Source organism: Capricornis sumatraensis, chromosome 4 (assembly GCF_032405125.1).
Source record: "Capricornis sumatraensis isolate serow.1 chromosome 4, serow.2, whole genome shotgun sequence".
In the NCBI taxonomy this organism is placed as follows: domain Eukaryota; kingdom Metazoa; phylum Chordata; class Mammalia; order Artiodactyla; family Bovidae; genus Capricornis; species Capricornis sumatraensis.
In genome coordinates, this window is record NC_091072.1 from 67869779 (window position 1) to 67883296 (window position 13518).

Genomic DNA, 13518 nt, shown 5'->3' on the forward strand with positions numbered 1-13518 from the left:
AGTGAGGGAATCAGACTTATTTTATATTTGATAATATGAATAACCAATCTAAAAGTATCAAATATAAATTAAAATAGAACGATGAATGATAAAGTGATGTTTATTCTGTTTGATTCTATAAATTTCTGATTGTGTTAATTGTGGTGATGATGATAGAAAATAATAGCAGTTACCATATCCTGTGTATTTCCTGTGTCAGGAAATGATTTAAGTGCTTAGTATTTACCTTTCACAACAACCCATGAAATCGACAGTATTACATCGCCACTTTAAAAATGAGCAAATGTAGAAACTGAGAGGGTAAGTAACTAGCTGAAGGTCACACATATAGTAAGTGATGGAGCTGGTTTTCAGACCCAGAACTGCCTACAACTCCAGAAACTTCACTGTTTCTTACTGCATATATGCTAACTGGATTTCTAAATGGCTCTGTGGACATTCCAAAAAACAAGAACTTAACAAAGTGCTATTTACTAATCTTTATTATCACATAAATATTACTAACATTACTATGAATGTGATAAATTTCTCTCTATATATATATATTAAGAGCTTTAGGTCTCAAAGTGACCTTTGAGGTAAATTTAATCAACCCTCAAATCTACAAACAAGGATCTGAGCTATCTCAAGTTTCATTGAACAATAACTAAACCACATTAAAGTGCTAGACAAAGTGAAACTCTGTTTATATTTGTTGACAATGATGATAATTACAGTTTGAAATAAAGTGACAATGCACTACCAGGATAGGATCTGCTTACTCTGGGATTTGACACAAAAGGTTGAAAAGTTTTCAAAGCTCATTAACTAACTTTGTTGCTGAACAACATGACAAAAATCAAGGGGCTTCCTGGACACAGGTTATTTGGCTATCTCTTAATCATTCTGAAATTATCAAAGGTATGTCCTGGTTTAAATTATCCTTAGTGAATTAATTTTTATTAAAAAACCTGGTTGTCCAAAACTGAATTTATTTTTCTCTCAAGCAGAGCAAACCCTTTCTAAAAGTAATTGAAAATAAAAGCATTATTGAAAAAGCAAAAACTAATCAAAATCAATTACAGAATAAGGCCAATGTCAACCATTATAGAATAAGACCATTGGCTAAAAGTAAGAGAGAGAGAAAATTTGACTAGTGGCTTTTAAAAATTATTGTTGATTTGTTTTTTAATCTCTCCATCTTTAATAGAATAATTTTTTCCCATAACCAGTTTACTAGTTATTTGGAAAATGTATTTTTTAAGAAAAAATTTACTATCACTATAAAATGACAAAATTAATCCTCAGAAGTTTTCAACCTCATTAATAATAATAAAAGACTAAAATGAGATACCATGTTTATGCTGTGAAATTGACAATGATAAAAGACTTTCCCCACCCCAAATTCTTTATGTTGGTGGGGGTGTGAGAAAACAAGTTTATGTGTTTTAATAATACTAGGAAATAAAGTAAGGCAGTCTTTCTGGACTCCATTTGGCAATATTCCTTACAGTGTGTTTTTTCAAAAATATGTACTTTACACAACAATTCCACTTCTAGGAATGTGATCCTATGTTGCCTTGTGTGCAAAGTCTTGCTTATAGTGACAGTAATATCTGGGGTGTTCATTATAGCAAGAAAGAAGGAAGGAGGGGAGGGAGAGAAGGAGGAAGAAAGGAAGGAAGAGAATTTAAAAAATCAAAATACCCATCAGTAGGAACTGCTTAAATAAATAAATATCATGCAGTGCATTCATAAAAAATCAATATTATTTTTCCATTAAAAGTGATATTGTGGATAAATATTATTGAAATAGAAATGACTCACCTATGTTACTATTTTTTAAAAAATACAAAACTCAATGTAACTGTATGCTTCCATTTATATGAATTTCAAGAACAGGCAAAACCAGTCTGTAGCAATAGGTATCAGAAGAGTGTTTGCCTAGGAAAGTGGAGAGCAGGTGAAGAAAGCAGACTTATTTGAAAAGAGGTGAGGGAACTTCTGGATTGGTGGAAATGTTCCAACCTTGGAATATAGCTGGAGAGGGAAGAAGAGAAACAGGGTAAGTACATATGGCTTAAGACTCATCAAAAGGTATGATGATTTGGAGAGGACTTTTGGGTGCTGAAATTGTGTTTGTTTAGCTTCCTTTTTTCTTTTTTTCCAAGCTTGTCAACCAGCATTTTAATAGTTAAAATAAACACAAATATACAAATGTATTCAAATAAGCATCAATGACCCTGAAAAGAGAAAGTGTTAGTCACCCAGGCATGTCTGACTCTTTGTGACCTTATAGACTCTAGCCTGCCAGGCTCCTCTGTTCCTGGTATTCTCCAGGCAAGAATAGTAGAGTGAGGAGTCATTCCCTTCTCCAGGGGATCTTCTCTTGCCCTTAATCCAGACATTTCTTCCCACCATCTCAACAGGTAGTGTGTGGATTACCCAAAGCATCAAGGAGCTACTTGAGATTCACAGAGCCCTACGTTTCTGTGGAGGGATACCACTGAGTATACCTGCTGGGTGGAGGTCCTTCCTGGTTTGCATTCGCCAGTCATTTGTTTCATCTTCCAGATAGCTTCACACACCCAAGTCACATAAGAATTTGGTCATTTTGAGGCGTGCTTTAAGTAGATCTTATTAATAGAACCCAAACTCCTCTTAGGTCCAGAGGAGAAACCTTCAAATTACTGAAGGCAATGCAAATGCTTTATGGCCCAGAGAAATTCTTTCACAGGTGTCCCGCAACCTTCTAACTATGATTTTGCCATTAGTTCCAGCACCATGAACAGCGGAGCCTGAGCTCCACCCCCTCCAGTAGAGAGGCCTATTACAGAGAAATTAGCCCATCTTTACCAGATAGGGAAGCCTTCTGTGCCAGATATGTTCAAGGCCAAGGCTGGGTGTCTGCCACTTCTTGCTGGAAGACATGTTCACATGCAGTCCACAACTCTCAGCATGGGCTGCTGGGTGGTTAACCATGCAGTCACAACTGCCTCCTAGCAATAATAGCACAAACAACCTTGGGGCAGTTAGTTGACAGGTGAAAGAGAGAGGGAATAGTCACATGAAGATGAAATGTAATTACATTCCTCCTCCTTCAAACCTCTACAGGATGGATACAAATTGAGAACTGAGGTATTTGGGACAAGTGAGAATGGAAGTCTAGTGTCTCCTTGGGATACAGCCAAGGAAGCTGGTGAACAAACAGAATTAAGAGAAGCTTGGGCTCAACAGTGTGGCTTGGGTCTGGATCAGGATGTCCACAGGATCTGTCTCACTAGCTGCTAGACATCTTGCCCATAGGACCTTAGATTTACCTGGTCTCAAATTGAACATCCCTGCATTGCCTCTGTCCCGCTACTTCCTTTGCAAAGCCATCTCAGTGAATGATACCCCAATCTACCGCTTTATCAGAGAAAGAACCTAGAAGCCATTTTATACTTCCTCCCTCATCTTCCACACCTATCAGTTACCAAGTCCTATAGATTCTATCTTCCTAAATAATCTTTCTGACCAGCATTTCCTTCCAGTTTGTGCCCCCAGCTGTCACAAAACTTGTTCTCTAATGTATGCCTGACCTTATTAAATTACAGATTGGATTATGCCATCCTAGTCCAGTCTTTCCATGGCTCTCCATCATCTACCTGGAGGTTTCTTAAGACAATGCCTTCTGCTGCTGCTGCTGCTGCTGCTGCTAAGTCGCTTCAGTCGTGTCTGACTCTGTGTGACCCCATAGATGGCAGCCCACCAGGCTCCCCACTGCCAGGTATTTAAATGTGCAAAGTTAATGATATGATATAGCCAAGCAGGAGGCAGTATGGACCTGGAAAAGACCTATCCCACTTAGAGGCATTCAAGCCTAAAGCTATTTTACAACAGCTGCGCTGCCCCAGTAAAACTCTTTCTGAGGTTATTTTGATACTCCTGTCTATACAACACAGTCCAAACTCCTTAAACTCCCTGCATTTAGCTCTGTGAGGTAGCCAGTATCTGCTTCTTCGGCCTTGTCTTCAGCTATTCTCAGTAAGTAGCTTTCATTTTCCTAGATTCTTTTTCACACAGCAGTGCCTTTGAACATGATCTTCGCTTAGCCTGGGCCCCTCTTCTTTCCCTATCTTGCCTGGAAACTCTCATTTTGAGACCTCTGCTGCTGGCCTTCTGGAGTCCCAGGGGGAGTAGCACTCTGGACATCCATCTGTTATTGTTCTTCTTTCTCAACTTACAAATATTTATTTTCCTTCCCTACTAGACAGTACTTAGGGAACTTGTCTAAACTGCATAAATTATATGCTACAAAATAAACAGCAAAGGCAAAATTTTCTAGAGACAGTTTTCCTCCACAATATTTTAAAGGTTGAAAAAATATTGCTTGAATATCACAGAACACTTTTATTTATTTATTTATTTATTTGGTGTTAATTTTCAGTATGTTTAGAGAGTTAATGGAGAATTTAAGGGGCATCTGAATATGCACTACTCTATGACTTTAGACAGTCTCTGCCCACAAGACTTTACTGAATATGATATTGCAACAATCTCTTTCTTAAACTTACTATTTTGTACTGCTGCTGCTGCTGCTGCTAAGTCGCTTCAGTCGTGTCCAACTCTGTGCAACCCCATAGACGGCAGCCCACCAGGCTCCCCCATCCCTGGGATTCTCCAGGCAAGAACACTGGAGTGGGTTGCCATTTCCTTCTCCAAAGCATGAAAGTGAAAAGTGAATGTGAAGTCGCTCAGTCATATCCGACTCTTTAGTGACCCCATGGACTGCAGCCTACCAGGCTCCTCCGTCCATGGATTTTCTAGGCAAGAGTACTGGAGTGGGGCGTCGTTGCCTTCTCCGATTTTGTACTGGGGTATAGCCAATTAACAATGTTGTGATTGTTTCAGGTGGACAACAAAGGGACTCAGTCATACCGTATACATGTATCCATTCTCCCCCAAACTCCCCTCCCATCCAGACTGCCACATAACATTAGATATTGCAAAAATCTTATGCAGGAAAGCTGCTTTAGGCCTTGATCAGTTTCACAAAATGTTAACAGGATAATATTAATTATTATTGTGAATTTTTAGTGTTCAAAAGAAAGAGAGGAAGAAAGAAACTGTTACAAGTTCCAGTGCCTTTTAAAAAGTCACTTGAAGAAATAAAAGGGAACTCAACTCCACTCCCACAACTGGGTCACAAGCTCCATTGGCAGAAGCAGTTGAGTGCTCAGTCACATGAAATAGCTCTATTTCTCAGAACTTGTCCAAAGGGACCTCTCCTGCCTGCAGAGATAGAAGTAAGGAAAAAAGAATCTTTCCTGTACCTTTAAGTTTGTCCTGCTTCATTTGTTTCCCTCCCTTCCTGCCCATTGATTTAAGTCATTGGAGAGACATGGAAATAAAATGGGAAGTTGGAAAGGAAAGAGATAGTAAAGGATGAAGCGGGGGGCAGTAATGGGGTCTTTCGAGGTATCCATGCCTGCAGTGGCTGAGGTTAAATGAAGTCTATTACAAAGCTACAGTAACCTCGCCACTTTCTACCTTGCACATAACAGGTTGAGCTCTAGCACTGACTTAAAGGTGAGTGGTCTGGAGTGAACTCATTCATTCGTTGTTCACCAAATCCTCCCAGAATTCTTCTTTAATAATTATTGTTAAGATTATACATGATTTTATTCTTATTAACCAATGTGAAAGTGATTAAGATTTGGCTGGGAAAAAAATACAAAGGCATTCTATTCTAATATAAACATGCTAACAAAAGAAAATTGGGAAAATATAGAAAAGCATGCAGGAAAAAAACCCACCTATACTCAAGGATCTGTATATAATTATGACTGTATTGTATGTACTTCTTACACTTTAACTTTGTTACAAGCTCTTGCCTTGTTTTTAGAAACTAGTTTTTTTAAAATAGTTACAAATTTTGAAGTGGATATTGTAATTTATATAACCATTTATTACTAGATTTGTTTTTTTCAAAGATTCTGGAATAGCAATATGGATTTAACCCTTTTAAAAACCCTCAATACCAGCAATGAGTAAACAAGAATGCCTCCAAGATGGTCTAGGCAGCAGTAGGAGAAAGATTTAGAAAGCTTTTAGCCATTGGTTTCTTTTACCCAAGAAAAACAAGTACAATATCATGAATTACAGACAAAAGCAGGAAATACTCTGAAATTTCCTCAAGAAAAATGTACTTAAGTCTTTATTGACTTGAAGTTCCCACCTTTAGCAAGGCTTTGGGGGAAGAGAGGAATGTTAAACAAGGAATACAGATAAATGAGGGGTGGTGTAAAGATATGAAGTTGGGAATAAGAAAACACAGGCTCTTAAGTGACACCCTGAAGAGTTTTTCTCCCATTGCTGCCTTGGATGGTGACTAGACTATCTGATAAGCTTGCCACAAATCCTTAGGTGGAACCCTTTCTTAAAGAACTTTAACAACCATTTGTTAACAGTAATCTCCTTTCTACCCTAAGTGTCTTTTCTCCAAATCATTCATCTTTTCCCACGCTCTTTATACTTTACCAGCAACGGAGTAAGGGGCAGATGTTGTTTCACAGGATGCATGTGGCTGGAATCACTACTGTGGGAAAGAATGCTTTGAAAGTAATAGAGACTTTAGAGTCTCCCTAAACAGAATTTTCCTGGACTTTTGTAGCAGTCTGGGGGAAACGTGCGACTACTATTATACTTTCATTTGATTTTCACTTAAATCAAATTTTTTCTTAGATAGTTATCTTAAGGGACTTCCCTGGGAGTCCAGTGGTTAAGAATCTGCCTTCCAATGCAGGGGCTGTGGATTCAATTCCTGGTTGGAGGACTAAGACCCCACACGCTGCGGAGCCTGTGCACCACAACTAGAAAGAAGACTACACACCGCAATGAAAGGCCCACCTGCCACAACTAAGACCCAGCACAACCAAAGATAAATAGATATTTTTAAAAAGTTTATCTTAAAATTTTGAACTCATTCTGTTTTGCCAAAAGCGTTTTTAATTATTATCGCAGTTTGTCCTCATGAAACTCTGAGAGATGGGGCGGGGGGGCAGGTATTAATACTTCCACTTCAGAAAGAAAACAGTTGGAGATAATAAAGGAACTGCCATCAGAACCCAGAGAGCTTGTCTTTCAGCCCAGTGTGCCGTTCCCTATAGACTAGACTGTCACAGTGGCTTTGGCAAATGGCATTGTTAGAAAACTTAAGGACAAATGGCTCGTGCTTCTGTGATCAGGTATCTCACAACAGTTTTGTACCACAGTTTCAAACCTAACATAAACCCTGAGAATTTTTCTCAAGTACATATTGATGTATTCTGTCTTAAAACCTCCCTGTGCACATGTGCTATATCAGTTCAGTTGTGTTCAACTCTGTGCAACCCCATGGACTGTAGCCTGCCTGGCTCCTCTGTCCGTGGGATTCTCCAGGCAAGAATACTGGAGTGGGTTGTCATGCCCTCCTCCTGGGACTCTTGCCCACCCAGGAATCAAACCTGCGTCTCTTATGTCTCCCGCATTGGCAGGAGGTTCTTTACCACTAGAGCCACCTGAGAAGCCCCAAACCTCCCCTAGTTTCTTCAAATGTGAATTTTAAAAATCTTTTATCTAATTAACCCACCTATAAGTAGAAACCAAAGATAATTTTATCATTAATTTTTCTAAAAAGTTAAGAGAGATAAAGACAAATCTTCATATACAGTACCATATTTGAAAAACTATGGTTGAGATTTAAATGGTAAGCAAAACTATGAAATGCAAGCATGTCTCTTAAATGCCGAAAAACTACACTATGTGTGGCTTAAATAAATGAATATTTATCCTGACATTACCGGACTCGGTCAAATAAAGTAGAACAATATTTTTTTTTGATGATTAGCTATATAAATGTTCAGCCTGAAAAATTCATCAATAGAAAACACATCTGTGTATGGATGTTTGCCTTTTAAACTAATGTGACTTGATAAAAAACTGGAATATAGAAGACCCCCGAAGAAGATAAAACTGAAATGGAAGATGTCTTCTAAACACAATACTTTAATGTATTACTAATTTTCTTTTCAAAAATGAAAGGAAACTGATCATGCAAGCTACCTTCACTAGAGATGGGGGAATCTGTGTATGCATATGTGTACGCATGTGTGTGTTACTGTCAAAGAGCAATTTTCAAGAGCCCTCAGCTAGCCTCTGAATATAGTTATAATTTAGCACTTGAACACCCTGAATTAAATGCTGTACTCTATATGGAAATACTACTTTGTACTGTTTCATGTTTCCTGAAAAGACTGCAAGTGTCTTCAGGTTAAGAACTCAGTCTTCTATTTCTTTCGTATCCTCCACAGAAATATTGAATTTAAAGAAATAAATTCATCCAGTGTTCCATGAGAACCAGTCCAACTAACCATCCAGTCTTTGAAATGTTATTCTCATTCTCTAAGCTATAAAACCCAAACCAAATGTTGTCATTATTATTTTGTGGAACATCTTGACCCTACAGTAATCTTCATTTGTATGATATGGTTTCAAGTATGATGATGATAGTGATGATGACTTTCCTATGGTCACTCCCTGAAGGTTTTAAAACCTCAGACATATTTGTAAATGTAATGAAGATGGTAAGGCAGTAACTGAAAGCAGGGAGTCCAGCATCGTTGAATCTCTTGTAGGTTGTTCACAGCATGTGGAGAGACCTCTTAGGAAGGAGAGTTGGAATAATCACATAGTTATCTGGGAGCTCAGCCACATTAACTCATATTGACCTGTAAGTATTACTGGAAAAACTCTTGTCTTACTCAAATCTATAATCAATTCCTTTTCATGTGACAGGTATTTACTAAAACTGCCTTTGCTGTGTTCTATCTGGTTCCAGACAATTTCTGTCCCTATAATCTGAATTTTGATTTACAATCTTATGAGCAACTCATGACTGTAATATCTTGTTATTGAATGCCACATCTGGACTGACAGTGTCACCTGATTCCAACTTTGACTCTAGCTTCCTAATAAAAAATTCAGACTTGTTTTGCCCTTGTCTGGGACTTATAGATAGGTCTGCTTCAGATAGTGGTCCTTAATCTTTTTGAGGGGTTCCCTGAAAATATATGAACACTGTGAACTCATCTCCTCTAAAAAAGATATATATGTTCACAAACACACAGAGATTTGCATACAATTTCAAGAGGTTCATGATCCTTTAGAGGCTCCTTATATGGAACATCTACTGGTAGTAACCTACAGTGTAAAAGAAAAAAACCAAATCCTACAAAAACAATGCACACCTGTATAATCTAGGATTGGTTTTTATATCTATCAATGAATAAGTTCCTTTCGACTTACAGATATAAGGGAGAAAGAGATAAACTCAGCTATGCAGAACCAAATTAATGAACTTATATGGCTCTGACCTACAAGTTTCTAAACAGCCAGAAAAGGTCAAAGACCTCCTCTGTTTCAGTCACTACAAACAGATACAATTAACCTTTACTGGAGTTTGATAAAAGCTAGTTCTTGTCTTTATGACTTCCAAGATTTCCCTCCTAAAAAAAGTCACCAACGTGATATATGTATATTGTAGAAATGCTGGAAAGTGAGGAAAAGCATAAATAAGAATTTTTTAAATCCCTCACAATCCCAGCAATAAAGACACCCAATTGTCCATATTTTAGTGTACTAATTTTCAGTCTTTTTTATTTATATTTGTTAGACTTTCTCAACCTCCTTCCTTCAAATTCTCCTTCACTTTTATATAAGAACCTTTTTTGCATTCAAAGACTTAGTTCAATATTCAGGCATATACAAAACTTCCAGGTGGTCTAGGACTTGTCCCAGGCCTGCACACTTTTGAGCTGTGAGTGCAAATTCACCTCCCAGTTATCTTTATCTAAACAAAGCATGGTCTTTAGCTAAAGGTTAGGCATCCATAAGAGACTGCTATTGTGTCTTCTGTTTATTAGCTCTGCATCAATGTTTGTCACTGTGATGATAATTATAGTTCTGGAATCCTGAGTTCTACTCTTGTGTCCACTGCCATCTTCCAGTTTTGTGAACCAGATCAATTACTTAACTCATCTGTACTTCAATATTCTCATCTGTGAATGAGCACCTGGAAAGTGTGTAGAGCAGACTCTAGGAAGCACTCGGCGGATGCTAGCTGTCACCACGACCATTCATACATTGTTGTCTCCGTTCCTCTGTGACCTTTTCTGTGTTGTGTTAGTCCTGCTGTCACTTTTGATCAAAGACGTAAAGACTCCCCTTTTTAAACATGATCACGCCCCCCAAAGTAACTATAATTATTTAATATCATAAAATATTCAGTGTTCACATTTCCTAATTGTCTTCTAAATGCCTTGTTGTTTGACTCTAGAGCAAAACAAGGTCTGTACATTGCAACTGATTAATATGGGTTCTCTTATGAGCAGACATCCTTTTTTCACCTTTATTCCCAAACGCAAATGTAAAATTGTTGGGTAGCAAAAACAACCCTCTTCAAATGAAGCAGAAGTTCAAAATGCTGTCCTGGAGGAGTCGGTGAAAATGTCAAGTCATTGCCTTTGCTGAGGAGATAAGCACTCAGCGTATACCTTTCTCTGAGTGATAAAGACGGAAAGGAGGAAATGTGCTTCCCAGTAAACTTTTTTATTAGCCACAGAGAACTGCATTACAAACATGATGCTCATGAAACAAAGTGCTCTACAGTAAGCAGGAATTGAGGAAATAGAAAATGGATTGCAAATCTGGAAACCATTCCTTTATTTCAGTGAAAGAGAAGATTCTAAATGGTCAAAACAGTCTACTTTTAAAGTTCTGCAAATGGCGGTTGGCTTGATGAATCCTATTTAGGATTTTTAATCCTAAAGCTTGAACCTATTAAGGCTTTTCCATTTTCAAACTTTTCTCACTCCATTCTAGTCTGTCTTTGGTAAAAGAAAAAAAAAAAATCACTTTAGGTGACAAGAAATTAATCCAAGAGTTCCACTTTCATTGTTAAGACTGTCTGTTCCAGATTCCACCTTAAACAAAGCTCCCTTTTCATTTTAAAACAGAAAGAAACTTCAGTGTTACAACACAACACACACAAAATAATTATCATGTAATAGAAGCAAGATAAGCACACAGTAATATAGTGTAGGGGTTAAGAACCTGGACTGCAAAGACAGAACACTGCCCTCTGTTTCTTTGCCTGTAAAATGGGGACAATAAACAGGAATTGCTTCATAGAAGAGCTGCTGCTGGGGTCACTTACATGAGATCATGAGAAGCACCCAGCACTGGCTAACACTCAGTAAAGACTGGCTGTTATTATGATGAGAAAGACTCAGGAAAGGACCTTTTGTCATGACTGGTTTTATCACAGAAGTTTACTTCATGGTAACATTGTGAGTCAGTTACCACAGAAGGCAGCAAGCTCGCTGCACAGACATTTTTAAAAGAACCCAGGTCAAAGAAGTATTCTATACAGGCAGTGTTAAACTGTTTCCCTCTCTGGGGTTCCAAACATTTGAAAACAGTACAAGAAGAGGCTCTGTGTATAGTAAGTTCTAGGTAAGACAATACTGTGGTAAGCGAACTAAACAGCGATTAACTTGAAATCGGACTCTGATCCCAAAGGGAACCAGCCAGAGTAGCCCAGTTCTAACTGGCCCTGAGGAGGAAAAACAAGCTTGCATCTATCTCAACTATGATCTGGCTAGATATGATCTAAGCTTTGAACAGTGCCTTTCAGGTGGGCAATACACATTAGACAACACTAAGGAGGGAGCTTTGAGCTGGGGTGTGAGGAACCGACACAGGGAAATGAAGACCTAACACGTGATTCAGCCTTTCTCTACTCCCTCATTTCAGTCACACAAGTTTCCTTTTCTGTTAGGTTTCTCTCAAATAATTGCAATAAGGTATTAAGTTAATCAGTTAACAAAAAGGGGTGGTAGCTGCTACTCATAGTATCATTCAATGATTTGTTGCAGAATTCCTTTTAAATGAAGTTCCCTCCCTCATAATGCCAAAACCCACAGCCCTTCCCAAGGCCTTCTCCATTAATCCTCAAATCCCTGAGGAAAGGAGGGAGAAAGAGATCTTCAGTGAAAATTTCCTTATTAATACCTTAATCTTATGTTTCTTTAAATGCTTTCTAGTTTTAAAGGACTTTTAGATCCATGGTTGTAGCTTAGTTAAGCTTTGTCCAAGATAGTATAAGTACTACACATTTGAGAGGTGAGGAAAAGCTACCTATGGTAGTTAGGCACGTGTGAGACTTGAATTCAAGAAGCTTTCAACCAAGTCCTACAGTCTGGAGCCAGAAGCATGTAACCCTGTGCTCACACTCACTAGTTTCGTGCTGCTGCCTTTCCTGCCTTTGGTGAGCTGATTCCGTGCATCTTCCTCTTTCCTCCCCAGTTAATCCTGATTGGTGTTTCACCTCACATAATTACTACATAGGAAGGGCTTGAGGGAACCAACATTCACCCAACCAGCATTTATTGAACACCACCTAGAAACCAGACCTTTGAAGAGTTTTAAGCAGAGAGAAACTTAGTCGTTCTTGTCACTTAAAAAGACTACAGTGAGATTAATCACTTTATCAATTTGAACCAATGATCTAAAAATAATATTTGCATGTTAGCTGTACTGGGGTCCCTACCTAGCTGTGCTCTGTCCCTGTTTGTAAATCTGGAAATAAACTTCAAGTGGCTTCTCTAAGAAAGTTAAGGCCTAGAAAATGTCTCTGCACAGCCTTGATAAGGTTTCCAATTGTGCCTTGGTAAAACCTAATTTCTCCTTATTTAACATTAAGTCATTGTACAATCTTGCACCTGCTAGGTTCTGAGGGCAAGATGAGTTACATGCAGTAGTTCTTAAACTAAAGGAGGTCAAGGCCTAGAAAAACAAGACTAATGCCCACTCTGAGCTCTCCAAAGCCTTCCCCCTCCTCTGAATGGTCAATCCTCACAGTTCCCTGGGCCAGAAGGGGAACCCACCTCCCCAAAACCGTCTGCAGGCACACTAGTCTTTTTCTTTCATTTCTGAGGACTCTCATTCCCTCCCTCTCTGTTCTTCGCGTAAGTCCAGTTCCCTACGCCTTGAAAATGCTCCCGGTCAACTTAGCTCCTCCTCCTCCTTCAGCCTCAGCTCTTGGCCTGCTGCTTTTTTCTGACTTGCATATCTGGTCAAATCTCCCCATAAAACCCTCTACCACCTGAGACCTTGTCAACATTTGTCGTTTTACACGTACTTGGGTGATTGCTTAATATTTGTCGGCTCTCAGGTGCCTACGCTCCGGGCAGGGCAGGGGCTGGTTTGAGATGCCAGGGCCTGGCACTCAGGAGGCCCTCCAGGAATGAAAACTGAACTGTTAGATGAGGCTGGACCTAGGTGGCCCAGGCCCTGTGGAGGTGACAGGATGGAGCGGGGTGAGGGGCTCCCCTGGGCGTCCTTACCAACTTCCTTCACATTAAGGTAGGTCTCCTGGCTCCTTATCCTGGCGCTTGTGAGAAAACACAAAAATCGTTTGTCCCAAGTCCCCGAGAGACTGAGCGCCCCTAGATAGCA